This window comes from Anolis sagrei, chromosome 1 (genome assembly GCF_037176765.1).
Source record: "Anolis sagrei isolate rAnoSag1 chromosome 1, rAnoSag1.mat, whole genome shotgun sequence".
In the NCBI taxonomy this organism is placed as follows: domain Eukaryota; kingdom Metazoa; phylum Chordata; class Lepidosauria; order Squamata; family Dactyloidae; genus Anolis; species Anolis sagrei.
The window spans coordinates 200,762,973-200,780,123 of NC_090021.1; the positions used below are offsets into that span (position 1 = coordinate 200,762,973).

At 38.4% G+C, this 17,151-nt stretch overlaps 1 protein-coding gene across 20 annotated transcripts in view; it reads left to right on the forward strand.

Moving 5' to 3' along the window:
• The window catches only part of BAZ2B (bromodomain adjacent to zinc finger domain 2B), a 248,607-nt gene that overhangs the window by 92,832 nt on the left and 138,624 nt on the right, over positions 1-17,151 (forward strand). Inside the window, exon 1 of one of the 20 annotated variants that reach the window (XM_060777518.2) lies at positions 8,834-9,191. The exons of 18 other annotated variants lie outside the window; for them this stretch is intronic. The gene's annotated coding sequence lies outside the window, so the exon portion shown is untranslated. Of the gene's footprint in view, positions 1-8,833; positions 9,192-17,151 lie in introns of those variants that run through there. One more of the 20 variants, XM_060777499.2, reaches the window with a different exon arrangement.

A 17,151-nucleotide genomic window follows, 5' to 3' on the forward strand; every position in this document is an offset into this window, starting at 1 on the left:
ACTTATAAAAGTGTGTGATGGCATCAAATGGCTGCCTGTTGTAAAGCTGCCCTGAGTCCCCCCTCGGGGGTGAGAAGGATGGGATACAGATATGCGAAATAAATAATATGGCCATTTAAGGTTATTTTAATAACATGAAATAATAGCATCCAATCTCCTTGAGTATTAATAAATTAAAAGGCAATAGAAAATAAGTGTTCTTCAACACAGTCATCTTAGTAACTAGAGGACAAAGAGGACTGAATGAAATTACTGTAATTCGTATTCTTTTAGTTCTTAAACTTAGGATATATATTAACCAGTGGTTGTGCACACGTAACACAATCAATGGTAAACTTTCTATACGGGCTTATATATTTATTAATCAGGGGTTGTATACCCCTACACAATGTAAATGGCAAATGGTTGTGATAAGAAATACTCCCAACAGTTTCCCTGAGAAATAAACCTCCTTTGTCTCCTTAGTACCCATTGATTTTTCCTTCAAGGGTACATTAACAATGCTGATAGAACCTGTGCAGTTAGCATCTACATTTAGCAAGGGGGAGCGTGAAAATAAAAAAGCACTGCATTTATAATATTTACACGATGGCATGCAATACTGATGCATCTGAAGCTGCGAAAACTGAAGGGAGGACAAAATACTGAGAGGGGTGGGGGCTGGGGGTAATGGAGAAAGAACAAACGATGCAAAAAGAAAATGACACTGAGGTCTTGGTTTAATACATATGTATTCCAGGTTGATGGTTGATTTCATTAGCAAATCTCATTGTTATGCAATGTCTGTTCTTCTGCAGCAAAATGAATATTGTATTCTCACAGGCAGTGTGTCTATTTTCTGTTGATGGATAAATGAAAGGATATATATTTACTGCGTTTCACGGTCTTTTATGAATTTTCTAGAGAAAAAGCAGGGCTCCGGTTCCAGTGCCCCCCTTCCTCTCCTTAAAGCTTTTAAGAGCTGTATATTAATGAATATTTTAATACACACCACTCAGTATAAATTAACTAGCATTACAGAGGAGATAGTCAGTGTGAATTCAGTTTTTTTTCATGTACTATGGGAGAGATGTTAGGCTGAAAACCTTTTGAACGCTGTCAGTCCAAGGAAGCAGAGCTTTATTAATCTGTATAATAGCAAATATTCAGATACAATCTTTTCCTATCATCTCTGTATGAAGCAGATGCAGGGATGTAATTTCCTTATATCTAGTAAAATAAAAAATAAATAAATACATGCCCATATTGTCTAACAGGCTCTGAAAGCCCTTTCTGGGGATAGTAACAGCATCCGCAGTGCAAATGTGGAAAACTGCAAGAAGGATGCTTGCTTACCCTTGCCACCTTCTGATTTTGTCATAGGATATAGGTAGAAATAGGCAGCTGGACTTCAGCGAGGATACGATGCATACAGAAGGATTTCTCAACTAGGTTTCTTTTACTAAGGATCCTGTGAGAGACTGCAATTGTAAAAGAATTTAAAAAGATCTTACAATATAGTACTTTGGGGGGCAAGAGTTTGATATATTGGGGTTCTCAGCAACCTGAATGTTATTTTAAGGTTTCTTTAGGGCAGGGGTCCTCAAACTTTTTAAACAGAGGGCCAGGTCACAGTCCCTCAAACTGTTGGAGGGACGGATTATAATTTGAAAAAAAGCATGAATTAATTTCAATGCACACTGCACATATCTTATTTGTAGTGCAAAAACACTTAAAAACAATACAATAATTAAAATGAAGAACAATCTTCACAAATAAAAACTTACTAGTACTTCAGTGGGAAGTGTGGGCTTGCTTTTGGCTGATGAGATAAGGATTGTTGTTGTTGTTGTTGTTGTTGTGTGCTTTCAAGTCCTTTCAGACTTAGGTTGACCCTGAACGAGGGCCCGCTAAATGACCTTGGAGGGCCGTATCTGGCCCTCGGGCCTTAGTTTGAGGACCCCAGCTCTAGGGTTAAAAAAAAATGAGGAAGACTGACTTACAGTTTCTAAATTCTTGATTCAAATCCAGCTCAGGAAACTGAAAGATTAAAGAGATAAAGTGCAACATCACCAGTGGGCTGCCTTGTTAATACAGTGGGCCAACCAAATCTGCATGTTCTCTGTCCACATATCCAACCTACTGTGGTTTCAGATGTACACAGTACTGAACATTTGAATCTGCGGCAGGGAGTATGCCAATCACTTGCTTCTGCCTTCGAGGTTGTGGGGTTCCTTTGCAAAGCAGAAGTGGATGGCTGTGAGTCATGGGGACAGATAACAGCAGATTTGAGGTGAGTTCGGTTGTTCTGACTGGTATAGATAAGCGCTTTCTCTTTTGAAAAGTGAATGATTTGTTGTGAATGTTTCAAAACCTTGTTCATATGGTAGCTGACACTGTAAATCAGGTGTGGTGACTCATAGTTGTATCTTGTAACACCACAAATGCTAACTGTTTCATGGATAGTCTGAGGAAGTCATGAAGGCGCCACCTTGTTGAGACTAGGTAAGTCTCAGGGTTGCTCTACACAGACACTATAATGCAATTCCAAGTCAACTTGAAGGCAGTGCACACTGTGGTGCACATTAAACCAGAAGCAGCATGTTAAAACAGCTCACCAGAATGTCTGAAAAAAATTGGAAAATCTGCTGCAGCTGATCAGAGTGTATCTCATGGAGTCCAAGACCAAAAACCGTGGAGCACTTGTCAAAACAGCTCTAGTGCCGGTGCACTTTTAAAAATGCTGAAACATGGCTGCCTGCAAGGTAAACAGGTACTTCCACAAGAGAGGAAATGACATCATTCTCATGGGGACTCTTGCTTGTCACCTCTTTGTTGTAATTTCCTGTTCCCAGCCATAATTTAGCACTGATCCTGTACAGACATGGAGATGCACATCAGCACACCTCAGCAGAATAGGTAAGAAAAAAAGTTTCTGGGTTCGGATTCATCTGCATTGTGTAGGCAATCTTCAGCAGAACACAATTGGTTTAATTCAGCTCCTAACTTGATTTTGGTGTCTATGTAGTACCACACTCAATGTGATTGCAGTTGGATGTACACTGTCCTATATACTAGGACAGTGATGGCGAGACTGAGTATCCAAATGGCGAGGGGCACTTGGGGAGCATAGGGGATGAGTAGGGGGGGGCAAAGAAGCAAGGGAGCTAACAGGCGAGCAAGCGACAGGTGAGCAGAGGGCAACAAGCGAGCGGGCAGGCAAGCAGGGGGGCAAGCGGTCAGGCGATGGTGCTCATGCCATGATGTTGCGTACCCCTTCTGCTATATGTGCTATAGATTTGCCACCACTGCCCTAGGATCTGATCCCAGATTATCCGTTTATCCCAGATTATCTGGCAGTGTAGATTCATATAATCCAGTTAAAAGCAGATAATCTGGGAACATATCCTGGGATATCTGAGGGGCACTTAGGGAGCATAGGGGGTGAGGGGGGGGGCGCAAAGAAGCAGAGGGGCTAGCAGGCGAGCAATGTATACAGCCAGCAGTATAAATTAAAGTAGTTTTATTCCACATCAATTATCCATCAAAAAAAAAAATCCTTGGGTTCCTTAGAATGATCTGTTAGAGAATTCAAACATGCAATCTCCTGATCTACATTTCTGAAAAGACAAAATACCTCTCCAAAATAAAATCCATGATGAAGTTATGACAGTTAAAGTCCATTGTATCTCTTATACCTATCTAGTATAGTTCAGAAGTTATTAGATGTTCTACAACAGTTCAGGGTTGAAAAAAAATGAGCTATAGTTAGGGGACTCAAAGCGGTTTCCAACATAATAGTGGCTAAATTCAATGCTATACATACATATTGGGTAGTATAGTATAGCTGTCTGTGCCCCAGTTCAGAAGATTTCACTATTGGATTTTGAAAAATTTGGCTTGTTGTGGAAACAAGGATTGGTGATAAATCTTCAGTGGAGACCCCCTTTCCCCATGAAAACTCTTTCAGGAGTGAATTTCCCTTGCAAGGGGTAGTTTTCTTTCACTTCCTTTTTTCTCACTCTCGTTCTTAACTATGAGTCTTGTAAATCGAATGTTTGAAACTCGGGGATTGCCTGCATAGATAACATTGTTCAGTTCTAACTGGTATCCAAATGGAAAACTGTCTGAAAATTGCATGTCCATAGACCACGAATGCAATTTCCATGCTATTATTGGCCAGACCCATTAATATATTTTAAATACCATAGCTGCCAATGATGTAAAGTGAAATGATTTAAAGTGCTATGCATATAATGAAAACTAAATCCAAAATGTTGTTTTTAGGGGGGGTTTGTTCTTCTAGATAGCAAGTTAAAGGTCAATGCAAGATGTATCAAATAATTAGCATCTGATTAAAATCAAGCTTAATTGCTCTGAACAGTGAATCAAAACACCAGAATACTAAAGCACAGCAATAATATTAATCACTAAGCCTCATTAATAGAATTTTTAGATATAAACAACCTTATCTTAATTCAATATACAAGCTTTAAAAAGTATTCCATCTGAGAATCAAAATATCTGTTAGCCTTGAATCTGATTAACCATTTTTTAAAGTGTTGTTGCAAGAAGTGTGGAATGTGACTCAATGTTTATAATAAGTTGGTGTTGGGGATGTATTTAGTTGCACAAGAGCAGAATTCATTGTATGCAGAGGAGGATGCTGTCCCATTCACATTCTTCAAACCCACCCTGGAGGAATAAGGGTGCATCTACACTGCAGAATTAATGCAGCTTCATATCACTGTAATTGCCATGGCATAATGGCAAGTTTTACAAGGTCTTTGGCTTTCATTACCAACGAGTGCTGATTCTGTACCAAACTACAGATACCATGTAGATTCACCCTTAGACTGGATTTGCACTGCCATATAATACAGATTATTAGAGTAGATAATCCTGATCAAAGTAGATAATCCAGATCATCTGCTTTGAACTGCCATATAATCCAGTTCAAATAAGATAATATGGATTTTATTTGACAGTGTAGATGGAGCCCATGATGCAGACTTTATTGTTAGCATGAATCTTTGGACTCACCTATCCTATTTTGAAAATTGTGTTATATTTAGGCTGTGTTTCTTGGGACATCCTAGGAACCATAGGATATTGTAGTCCTCTTTCTCTACCCCTTCTCTCTGTCACTATTTTTTGTAGGAGAAGAAATAGTCCCAAGTCAGGATGTCTCTTGTTGCATTCAAAACACTTCCATTATTTTATTGTTGGTAATAAGGGACAGAGAGGGGCATATCAAGATGGTATTGCTTGTGTTCTAGGCATAATAGATCCTTCCCAAACTGCATTATATGGCAGGGTAAATGGGGTCCTAGGTAGGACCATTCTAGGTGATCAGGCTGGGTGGATGAGTGATTTCCCTTGTGTTGGGAAACCAATTTATTCCCTTCAGGGTTTTTTTAAAACCTCAGTTTATTTTTAACCATTTTCATGTGAATGGGGTGGATACACATAATCTTGCTGTGTGTATGCATTTGCGCACGTACACACACACAAATATACCATTGCATGCTGAGACATGGACTCCTACAGTGTAGCACACAATATTCAGTGCCAGTTCAAGTATCTTTTTTCAGACTTGCATGGACTTGATAAATGTGATTTATATTGGGTGCATACTTGTTGTGCCAACTGAGTCTTGAGGAGTTGCATTGGCTCAGTGTCACATGTTACCTCACTGTGTGAGCATAATGTTGGAAATAATTGTGACATTATCCTTGTGCTACAATCTTAGTTAGATTTAAGCCTATTTATTTGATCGCACGGTGTCTCCAAAGTTCACCCAAAACATGTATGGCATGCTCACTATAGAAGTCCATATAAATTGTATGTTAATTAATCAAGTTGAGAGCATTCCCTGCCTGCCTAAAGAACGGGTGAAATCCCTACACCTAACACCCTATTTTCCTGTTCCATGATTGTGCCCTCTAATTCATTGGCACTGTCTTCAAATGCTTGTTTATAATGTTTTGCCAGGGTTTAGTGAACCATGAGGCATGATTGTATATTGAAATGCAGATAACCATTTTCTACAGTGCCTCTATGGCTATGTTCCTAACATCACAGCAAATCTTCACTGGCTTCATCTCCCCTAGGAAATGTGGACATGTCCAAGGAAAATGGCAAAAAAGAGTCTTCAGTTCTTAATATACAAGTGTACTTTCCCCCCATATGATTCATTATACGTTATCATGCATCTCTAGCTGGCATGAAGAGCACAGGAAAAGGATGATAGCACCAGTGTCCAGTCTGGTGCCAAATCCGACATGATTCCACTGTCCAGACTTCCTCAAAGCAATGAGATACTCTGGAGCTTCTGGCAACCTCTGGAATGTCCCCTGACTTTGCTTAAAGCAAAATAAACAAACATACTGTGATACTCACTAAAAGCTGCTGCATATCACAGGGATAGCCTGTGGTCCATACGGGGCGGGTCTGAGGTTTTTTTGCGGATGTAAAGTCCTGAACCTTATATTTCTGTGGCAAACAACATATAGCAAATCTGTAGTATTTGTTAAAATTATTTAATGCAAGAGATGGAAGCGAAAACAATCCCTTTCTTCATGCAAGAACTTTGCCTTTTTTCCTAGAAGCTGCCCTCTATCCATGACTCAATTGTGGTAGATTTACCATCTGTTAGGCTATCAAAATACATTGGATTTGTATTCTTCACTGATAACAAGGTTCATTCTGATTAGTTTTCAAAGGCTGGGGGGTCAAACTGGATGTGATACTAAATGCATTTTCAGCAACTACATCTGGGTTTGTTTGTTTGTTTTTTTAATTTATTCTAAGTACATGCATGTGCACACCCAGACACAGACACACATGCACTGATTTTCATAGGGCGACAGCATTATGGGAGAGAGACATAACCCTTCCTAACTCTAGTTGTGTTCCAGACAGAAAGACAGGTCACAGAGATCCACACATGTTGCTATTAGGGTTAAGCCTTCCTGTGCTATTGATAAAATAAACACCAAGCTGTTATAGTGATAAAAAATGTACCCATAGTTCTTAATATAAATAATAAAAAAAATCAGACTTCACAGCTAATGAGGGTTGCTAAAGTGGTTAATAGTTAATGTAGTAATAGGTTGTGGCATTTGGCTTACAGGATTGGTGATCAAGAGTAAGACCTGTCTATTGCATGTTACATTCAATATAGAGATATCACTGAAATCTTATCTCCATTTCAAGATCTCCTGCTGGAACCTCCCTAAGTTGTGAGATCATCATATTATGTACTTTTTTTCCCAATGCCGTGATGATAAGCACTAGTGAAGCAATATGATGGTGATGATACGACACATGTTGATTGCATGATGTGGTGGGTTATCATTTTTGGTGAAAGCTTCATACTGTGGTGGCTAATGAATTAGTGAATTCTTTGTGGTTTTAACCAAAATGTTTAAGGATCTATCTGCGGTGTTGAGCCCTTTTCCCATTGCTCACTTAATGTTTGGATTTAGCCCTTTCATAAGTGCTCCATGTCATTGGAGCCATCAGGCAACACTGCTTCATAACCGTTCTAGGATATGTTTTTTGCTCTCACTGGAATCCAGTGAATCGTGGTCAAGATGTTACTGAAACTGATGTCAGGTTTTTATTCTCTCAACTATTCAAAATTGCAATATTTATTAATTACTGTCAGTTATTCTAATATCTTCATAACATGACGATGGTCCGCTCAGTTAAGTAGAATATTAGTGTGCATTTGCATTGGTAATAGTGACAGTGGCTCTTGGGTTCTGTGTGGTTTAGTAACTGATTTGGTTTATTTCTGATGCAGCAGTATTGTAATTTGCTTCTTTTTTGTTGCTTGCTGCATTTTGGACAATTTATTAATATGGTGTTTCTCTGTTGTAACGGGCACCAGTGCCTTGACACAAAGACTCAGAAAGATGGATTTTGGGGGGAAATGCAAAGCAGTGATTTTGTATTGCCTGTATACAATTCTCGCTACTTTAAACTTCCGTTTAAAGCACAATGGGTTAAACCCTTGTGCTGGCTGAACTGGTCGGTGGTTCGAATCTAGGGAGTGGGGTAAGTTCCCATCTGCTGAGCTCTCACTCCCCATGTGGGGACATGAGAGAAGCCTCCCACAGGATGGTAAAACATCAAACATCCGTGCATCCTCTGGGCAATGTCCTTGCAGATGGCCAATTCACTTACACCAGAAGTGACTTGCAATTTCTCAAATCGCTCCTGACACACACAAAAAACCTTCAGTGAGTTAATTTTTATTCTTTGCTGATAGTATATTTGATAACAGGTGTGTGGGGTGTTTTTTTTAGTTACAAAAAAAAAGAAGAAAAGGAACAGGTGCATTTTTGTTTGGAACCATTCAACATTCCTGTTTTATGCAATTGCTTCTCCCTCCCTTTCAAAGCATACATTTATATGTGCTGGGTTTCTGTGTTAAGCGTAATGGAACTTCCTTATTATCTGAAAACTTTGGCAGTAGTTTCTTTTATATCACTGGTGAACATTTATGCTTTTAAAGATTTTATTCCCCTTTCCTTCTTCAGTGTTTTAAAACTTTTCCTTGTGGCAACAAGGGGGTTAATAGGAGGCAGAGGAAACATTTCCAGTCATCTGTTTGTCAAAGGAAAAAAGAAAAATATGTTTTTTGCTTGCAGAGTGTGTTTTTTAATTCATGGGTGTTGCCACCCTTCAGCCGAAGGATTTCTACCTTATATTTTGCAAGTCACATACTTCACCTGGGTTGGTTTTGATCACATGAGCCGGGATGTTTACCAGTGATCTAAGTGCTCCACCTGCCTTCCAGTTTGTTTACCAGGAAATCAAGATGTGCAAACTGCAGGAAGTACTATTTGACCCTCTCCGGCAGTATCTCATTACAATAATTGCTAATCTCTGAATAAGACAGCCATGTTTTGCGAGTAACATAGGGAGAGAGAAAGAGGTTGTGTTGGAGAGATTTTTAGGTGTTCCTGCAAACAGGCTGTTGTAAACGCCGGCTTTGGATTATGCTTCCTTGATAGCTTTTGATAATAGACATCTGCTGACCTCTGGGGTCAGGAGAGCCGGGATACAACCGTGCGGGTGCTTTCATTCCTCTTAACTGCAAAAAAAGAAATATCACGGCTTGTTGTTTTGGAGAGCTGTCACTGTTCTGAATCGAAAGGATAATGGCTACTTCCTGATTAAACCACTATCCACAGTAAGCTGTTCGTATTACATCTCTATTTGCCTGTGAAGGGAAGAGGGTTCAGTGTTTTCCTTCTTGAAAAAATAACCAGGGAATTGTCAGTGTAAAATGTTTATGGGATGTGGGTTAAAAGCTTTCATTTTAGAGCAATGTTTCTGTTTTTGTTTCATGTGATTTTTTTTGTCTTAAAGTAAGGGAATTGTTTAGCTTCTTCTATACTGCTGGAATATTTCAATACATGCATCTGTGAGTTTTCCTATATGTTATAATGTTTTAATTCTGTATTTTAACTTCTGGGGTTAAGGATGCAATGTAATATATTCCTGGAAAAGGAAATGCCATATATTGTTAGACAAAGTAAATGAGCAATGTTTTCCACATTAAGTGAGCTGGAGAAACAAAAGGCATTTAACTATGTTGTTGTCTGTGGATTATTTTTGAGCACATCTGTTCCTCTTTTGGACTAAAGCATAATTTGTTTAAAAATTAACTTTATTTAATATAGATTATTAAGGAGATTCTTCTGTACATTATATTGTATTGTGTTAGTAAAGATTTGGAAAATAATGTGAAATATTTTTGGCTATCAGTACATTGTACATTGTTTTGTTTTTGAAATATGTTGCAATCAGAGCAAAATTATTTTTTTTTCAATAAGAAGTAATTAAGCATATGCTTGTGCATTGAAATGAGCAGGGATTGTTTCAATTTGATTCAGTTGTGTCCAGAATTTTAATTTTTTAAAGCATATTTGGGTAGTAAAAACCAATTTCAGGAAGGATGAGGGTCAAATATTAATTGCTTGGGGGTCAAATGACACTTCTGTTATATCAGCTTCAAAACTAAACTGAAAAAATATGGAAAAAGGTCACAGTTTTATGAATAACAATATTTGTCACGAAGAAGCAATGTGCAACAAAATTAATGTGAATACCTATTTAAAATTGCGGATTAAGGCAACAATAGAGGTAGAAAACATCCTTTACCCAGAATTCTGAAATTGTCCACCTGAGTGGCTGAGATAGTAACACATTAGCTTTCTGATGGTTCAGTGTATATAAACTCTGTTTCATAATGAAAATTATTTCAAATGTTGTTTAAAATTGTACTGTCGAAGGCTTTCATGACTGAAATCACTGGGGTGTTGTATGGTTTCTGGGCTGTATGTCTGGAAAACACATCCATACAGCCCAGAAAACACACAACACCATGTTTAAAATTACTTTAAGATTATGTGTATAAGGTGTACACAGAACTTGAATGAATTTTGTTTTTATACTTGGATCTCATCTCTCATTATGGATTTATATACAGCTATTCCAAAATCACGAGGTGTGTGTGTGTCGAGGGGGGGGGACCCAAACCCCAAACACCCCTTGTCTCAGAGATTTTGGGTAAGGGATACTCAACCTATACCTTGTGTTGTATATGTACTCCAAAGAGAACGAAGTGTGACTGAACTTAAATTGAAAGAGATTTCAAAGTACACATGCAAATTTTCTTAGATCATAAAATTAGATAGTAAGAGATTTTGATTTAAGTAAAAGTACCATGATAAGTCAATGATGGACGTATTTGATTTTATAATTGGTTTGACAACATTATTAAGAGGCTAGCAGGAAAAGGGATAAGTAGTTCTGTTGCCAAAATTAATAATTACCTGATTAAGAACATTAATTTGTCCAGATGATAATGTAAAATAAGGTTCTGCACATGTGTAGTTGATATTTGGCATGACAAGATTGTTTATAGATGGCTATGTAAAAATCATTTAATGTTACCCCTGATGAAACTTTGGTTCATGACCTGTGATCAGCTCACCTGACTAACATTGATATGGTTGATATCTTCTCTGTGGTGTGGTCCCTCAATTGCTTTATCTGGTTGCTGTCCCTCCTTCATAGCTTAGATCTTTTCATTCTAAGGATATATTCATTTCAGTAGGGCATTGGAAGTTTCATTCTCAATAACCCCACAGCCATAGAAAATAGTTCCAACTATAATTTTAGGAAGCAATAACATGAGTCAAGTGCATAAGGTACAACCAACATGCATGTCCCAACAGTATGGACTAGAGAAAAACTCTTGGAAACTCATATGCTTGTCAGAAAAGCTTATAAATATGGAGCCAGCTCCAAGTTGACCTGAGTGCATTTGTTAGTTGTTAGGGCTAAAAAAAGCCAGGGTTGGATTCAGTATTATTTTTCTTTAATGGAAATGTTCACCCATGAAGGACTGGTGGAAATCCATTTGCTCTTACTTTTTTATTGATTTCCCCCACCTCTAACACTGGTGAGGATAGGGTTACCAAGTTACAGGGGGCTCCTGTAATTTTATTCCTGAAGTAGAAGCAGACTGCAGAAAAACTCATGAAAATGGGTAAGCCTGTGTGCTTATCAAGAAACCTCACAAATAATGAGCCAGTTCAAAACTGACCTGAGTGAGTTTGCCCTTTGCTAGTGTTGGAAAAGCAGGGTCATAGGACAAGGTACTACAAGGTTCTGTCATGTGGTTCTAAGGTAACTGTCCTTCACTTTCCAAACCCCAACTTTCAGCTGGAGCCATCTCCTCCAAACATGGCAAATGCCCTGTCAGTGGAGGTTGAGAGGGAAAGCATGGAGGAGTGCCAAGCTCCATGCCCCCTTGAGAAGAACAGCTGGAGAAGGATGTTGGGGCTTGGAAGGTAAGAGAGAATAGGTACCCTTATCCCACTTGAAGGATCTTTATGGTACTTCATCCTGCTTCACAATCTAGTCATGATTAAAACCGCAGGAGTCCTTTCCTGTACACAGTCTGGAAACCCTAATTCAGGAGGTTTATCTAGCTTTCTGGAGTCTAGTGTGAAATTGAATCAGCAAGTATCACATCCCCGCTGTGGAGAGAGAAGGAGAACCTCACCTTGTAAGGAGAATTCTTGGGAGTACTGGATGTTTTTAGAGACTACCGTCATGCACATTTAAGTATTTTTTTCATTTGCATTCTGTGAGAGAAAACTTTTGCACATATGTTAGGCATCATCCTTAAGCATAATATATCGTGATAACTGCCTGAATTTAGTATTGCCTGATCCTGAACAATAGAGCATTCCCTGTTAAACCTTTACACTGTGGAACTTGCATATATGCTAGTATGGTAATTTTTTATTTGAAATCTTCTTTGATATTGTCACCCGAGAATTCACCACCTGTTATATTCACTTCCACAAAGAATAACATTAGCCTTTTCATGTCATGTTTTTAGAACAATCAGAATACACTGCAAGAATCCATCTCTATAATCATTACCGTTCAAATCATTTGTTATTTACAATTATAAAAGTTGAGAACCAATAAAATTAAAAGGATGCAAAAATATACACAATGCAACAATATCTTTCAGTTACAATCTGTTATGTTGGCTGTGCTTAGATTATTGTCTAGAGAGGAACCACCCTTACCATGCAGACACTCCAAAGTTTTTTATTGTGTTAGCTGAAAATGAGTCTGCAGTAGGGTTTTTTTTTTTGATAGCTTCTAAATTAAGAACAAGGCTGTCCTGTGTCACAGAAACAGATGGCCAGAGGTCTGGGCAGCTATTTTGTTGATGCAGGATGGTATGCTGTAAGTAAAAAAAACAACCAAAAAACAGTTATCGCCTCATTAGGGCAATAGTTTCCAAATGCTAGTTCAGGACACATTTGTAGGTCACAGAAAATTGATGAGTGGCTCACCAGGCTACTAGAAGTCATCTTTTAAGTCAGTGTTCCAAAAATGTCAAAGATTAGTGTGTGAAACTCTTTCTCCAGGAGGGAAGCACAAATAGTTCTTGTGCAGTCGCAGTACTCCACTGATGGAGTACTAACCATTTCAGGACCACTCACTTGAAGGCATTTGGAGCTATTTTTTAAAAAAAACTGGTTTTGTGTTACTAGAAAGAAAGAATAATTTGCCAGGATCCATCCTTAGTTTCTGAGAATTCTGAAAGGATAAAATCATTGAGTCATTTAAACCATTTATCATAGGATTTCACCATTCCTTGTGTAGAGAATGAAACTGAATGATCAATTTAACCTCCACCTTTATTTAACATTTCAAAAGCAGAACCAGATCTTACACATGGGTAGAGTTAGGACTTCTTCAGACGGGCAAAATTCCACATCCTATGACACTTCAGGCACGGAGCCTGCTGGATCCCATCACATGATGTCAATCTACTTCTAGTGGGGCTCCATGCCTGAAGAAAGGTCCAAGCATTGCAGGAGGTGGTTCCGGCAACATGGAAGGCTTCCCGTGTTGCATAGAAAACAAAGGGAAGAAGCCGGAGGAAGATGCCTCCCACCGTGGGATGTGGTGAGGGGCAAGGCTAGTAGTAGATTTGTCATGGAGGCTGGCAAATCGCCCTGCTGCCTCTCATCAATGTGATGAGATCCTTAAGCATTTACTTCAAGTAGTTCACTTAGTGTGGTAGTGGTGTGCCTTCAAGTTACTTCCAGACCATCCTTATCACCCAAGAATCCACACAGTGGGTTTTCATGGCTGAGCATAGAATCGAACCTCAGTCTCCAGAGTTGTAGGCCAACGCCCAAAGCACTACATCACACTGACTATATTTTAAGTGTCATGAAACAGCAGCAAATTGTTAGTTAATTGTTGTTATGGTTTTATTGCTGGGAGGAAGCAAAGAACATGTGGAATTTCCTGCTTTGGGTGTCAAACTTGACCATCTTTGGCTACTGTACATGGGGAATGCAACAGAAAGGCCTCTATATTCTACTTTTCCCTGGGCATCCATGTCCCAGGTCAGATCTGTACAGACGAAATATTTCTTCTGAAAATGATAAAAGAGTTTTTAGAGGGATTGGATTGTTTTTCTTGTTAAATGCATCTGAAATCATGCTACCCATGATATTTTAAATAGCAATGTTCAGCAATCTCCTTTAGACCACTTATTTGAAAAGAGTGTGTAGATCAAGATCCCATACCTTTGCTATGATAGTTTCACAGCAGCAACAGCAGGAGAATGTGACAGCAATAGTTCACATCAGAAGAAAACAACCCAGGAGCAACAAAACAAAGAGGTCATTGGTCACTGGGCACAAGGAATTAGCCAAGTCAAGATGTCCTGCTTGTTATGTCTTGCTCCGAGATGCTCTCAGAGGTAGCCATCTCACTTACCTAAGAACTGAGAGTATCAACTTGTTCACATAACAAGGGTTTACTTTTTCTTTAGGGTCCTGGCCTAAATATGATTTGATATGTATCACTACAGCCAACAGGCATGTAAGAAAGGGATCAGACCTGCTAATCTTACCTTGTGCACATTCGGTATTTGTTCTTGTTGTTACCTGCCACTAAATCAGGTTCGATTTATGGCTGTCTTATGGGTGAAAGACCCTGGTTTTGGTCCTGCCAAAGCCTTTCAACGTCAGGGCTGTGACTTCCTTAATTTACACATTCAGTATGAGTTGTCAACAAAGCAAGGTTCTACGAGTACAATATCTATACATGTATCATTTTCATATGCATACAGTAAAACACACTTATTCACAGATTCTATATTCACCGTGTCACTTATCCACACTCAAAAAGTCTTCTTTGAAAGTGGGTTTAGGCATCTCTAGGTCCTCCAGCGCAATTCTGTGATATGCTTCCTGCCAATTATAGTCAAAACATAGAGTTCACTATTTTCTGTGGTTTCATGGGTCGTTTTTGGAATATATCTCCTGTAGATAGGGGGATCATGCTGTACACACATCAGCTGTACTCAGCACGAATATAGGGTGATCATAGTCCATTGGTGTTATCCTCCTATGCATATTGGCTGAATACGTATTGTGATACGTGTACAGCGCATCCAGTTAATATGTGATGTCATAGTATTTCTGCCAACTGTTACATAAACATTATTTGTTAGATATTTGGCTATGGGAGATTGCTGCTTCTTTATAGTCTGTACAAGCAAGATAATAGGGATGCAGTCCTTCCTGTTCCTGTACAAAATTTACTTCCTTGAATATGAAAATTACAAGGTTTTGATTTAGATCTTATCCTGACCTGCCCTGAATAACTACTGAGATGTAACAATATGGGATTAATCTAACAATTGAAAGATGGGAAGCCTGATTTAATACTTGGAGAAAGGACAATGATTGTACTTAATATAACAAAATTTTGCATTTGAAAAACAGAATAAATAGGCTAAGTAACTGATTCAGATTTAGGTTTGCCGTAGCTGTTTTATAGCTTCATATAGAGCATAGCAACACTGTTTTGAATGCAGGAAACTAAACTTGTAGAAAAAGGAAAAAGATATTAGCACATCTTTGTTTGTTCGGACATTTCACAATTTAAATTACAGTTAAACAGATATAGACCACAGCCACCAGTCTGGTGATTCTGAAGACATTCCAGCGAAGATACTCTAACTACTTCAGAGTGAGTGGTTTTGAGGCTGAAATCCAGCATTGTGTTTACCTTTTCATTGTGCCTTAATTTAAAACGGTTTTGCTTTAGAAGAAGGGGAAATCTTCTATAATCTTTAACAGAACTGTGTCACACAGTCAAAGGAGCGTGAATGTAAAAAGAATGTATTTGTGTTCCTCTTCAGACTGGTTTTGACTTTAACTCCGATGAGTACATTTTTAAAAATAATAGTGTGATTACCCACTCTTAGTGTGGTGTGATTATCCACTCAATCGTTGCCCTACCAGCAAGTAATGCCTTTAGAACCAAAAGTTAGACTACTTATTGTGTAAAGTATATATTTGAAGCTCTCCATTTATTTCTTGTGGATTGTGTGCAAATTAATTTGCAAGCTCCAGTAGGAATTTAAGTGATCCAATTAACTTGCTTCTGGGCTCTTTATGGCACTGGTTGCTGTAAAATGATTTAAAGTTAATGTATCAGGAATTCATGAGGACTTGGAGCTTTGGGTATGTTGAGAAGAGAACAGGTGAGAACTATGCTCCCAGTAGTCAGTAGAAACAGCTGGATATTACTTTTTCTTTGTAAATGTGCTTTGGATGATTTGCAAACATGTTTTCAAGCCCTTTCATTCTACAATATTACAGCACTTTGCCTTAGTGCATCCTGAGGAATCCTGGAATTTGTAGTTTGGTGATGCACTAGATATTCCTTGCAGAGACTTCTGAATTACTCAGGAAACAATCCAAGGATTCCGTAAGATGAAATCATGGCAGTTAAAGTGGAAATCATAGTGCTGTAATTTGTGGTATGAAAAGGCCTTTGGTTAACAATAGTCTGAACTTAATGTCCTGAAATAGTGATGCCTTTTTCCAGCTTTGTGTCCTCTATTTCCCTATGGCTCAGATCTTGGGTGTTTGCTAAAGAGCAGAAATAGCAAGTACTGAAGAAATGAAATACCTGTTGAAAGGTTTCATAGTACAAAATATAAGTTTTGATGGTAAATATATGGTTTATATATCCGAGAACTACTCCAGTGCAAGATTCCTAGCAGAACTAATAACACATTTGAATGGAAAAGACTAGAAACAAGAGAGGGGCAAAATTGAACCTTGAAGATGAGACATAGGAGACTGGTGAATCTTGGAGCTAACATAGAATGGATTTGAATGAATGCCTCCTATCATTTAAAGAAAACTGCATCACACCAACCATTAAGAAAGCAAAATACTGTGAGAAACAGGGTGAAGGGCTAAATATGATAAGAATATCGTTTGACAAGGCTTACTAACAATGGACATCTAAATGTGCACAGATCCATGTTTGATGATAGCACTGGAATGGGTCTTATTAGTGGTAGGAGATTTTTCTAATTATAAATGATTGTGAGTAGGCAAAGGTCAGTTCCAAACGTAGTGTCATGTTACTAAATCATCCAAGATCTAGAAGAACATACTTGCTCTAAATCAGTGGTTTCCAACTGTAGAGATGTGTTCATTATAAAGTGTTATTTATAATGTGTTTAAACTGTATTTATAATGTTTATTATAGAGTGTTTAATGTACTGTGTTGAAACTG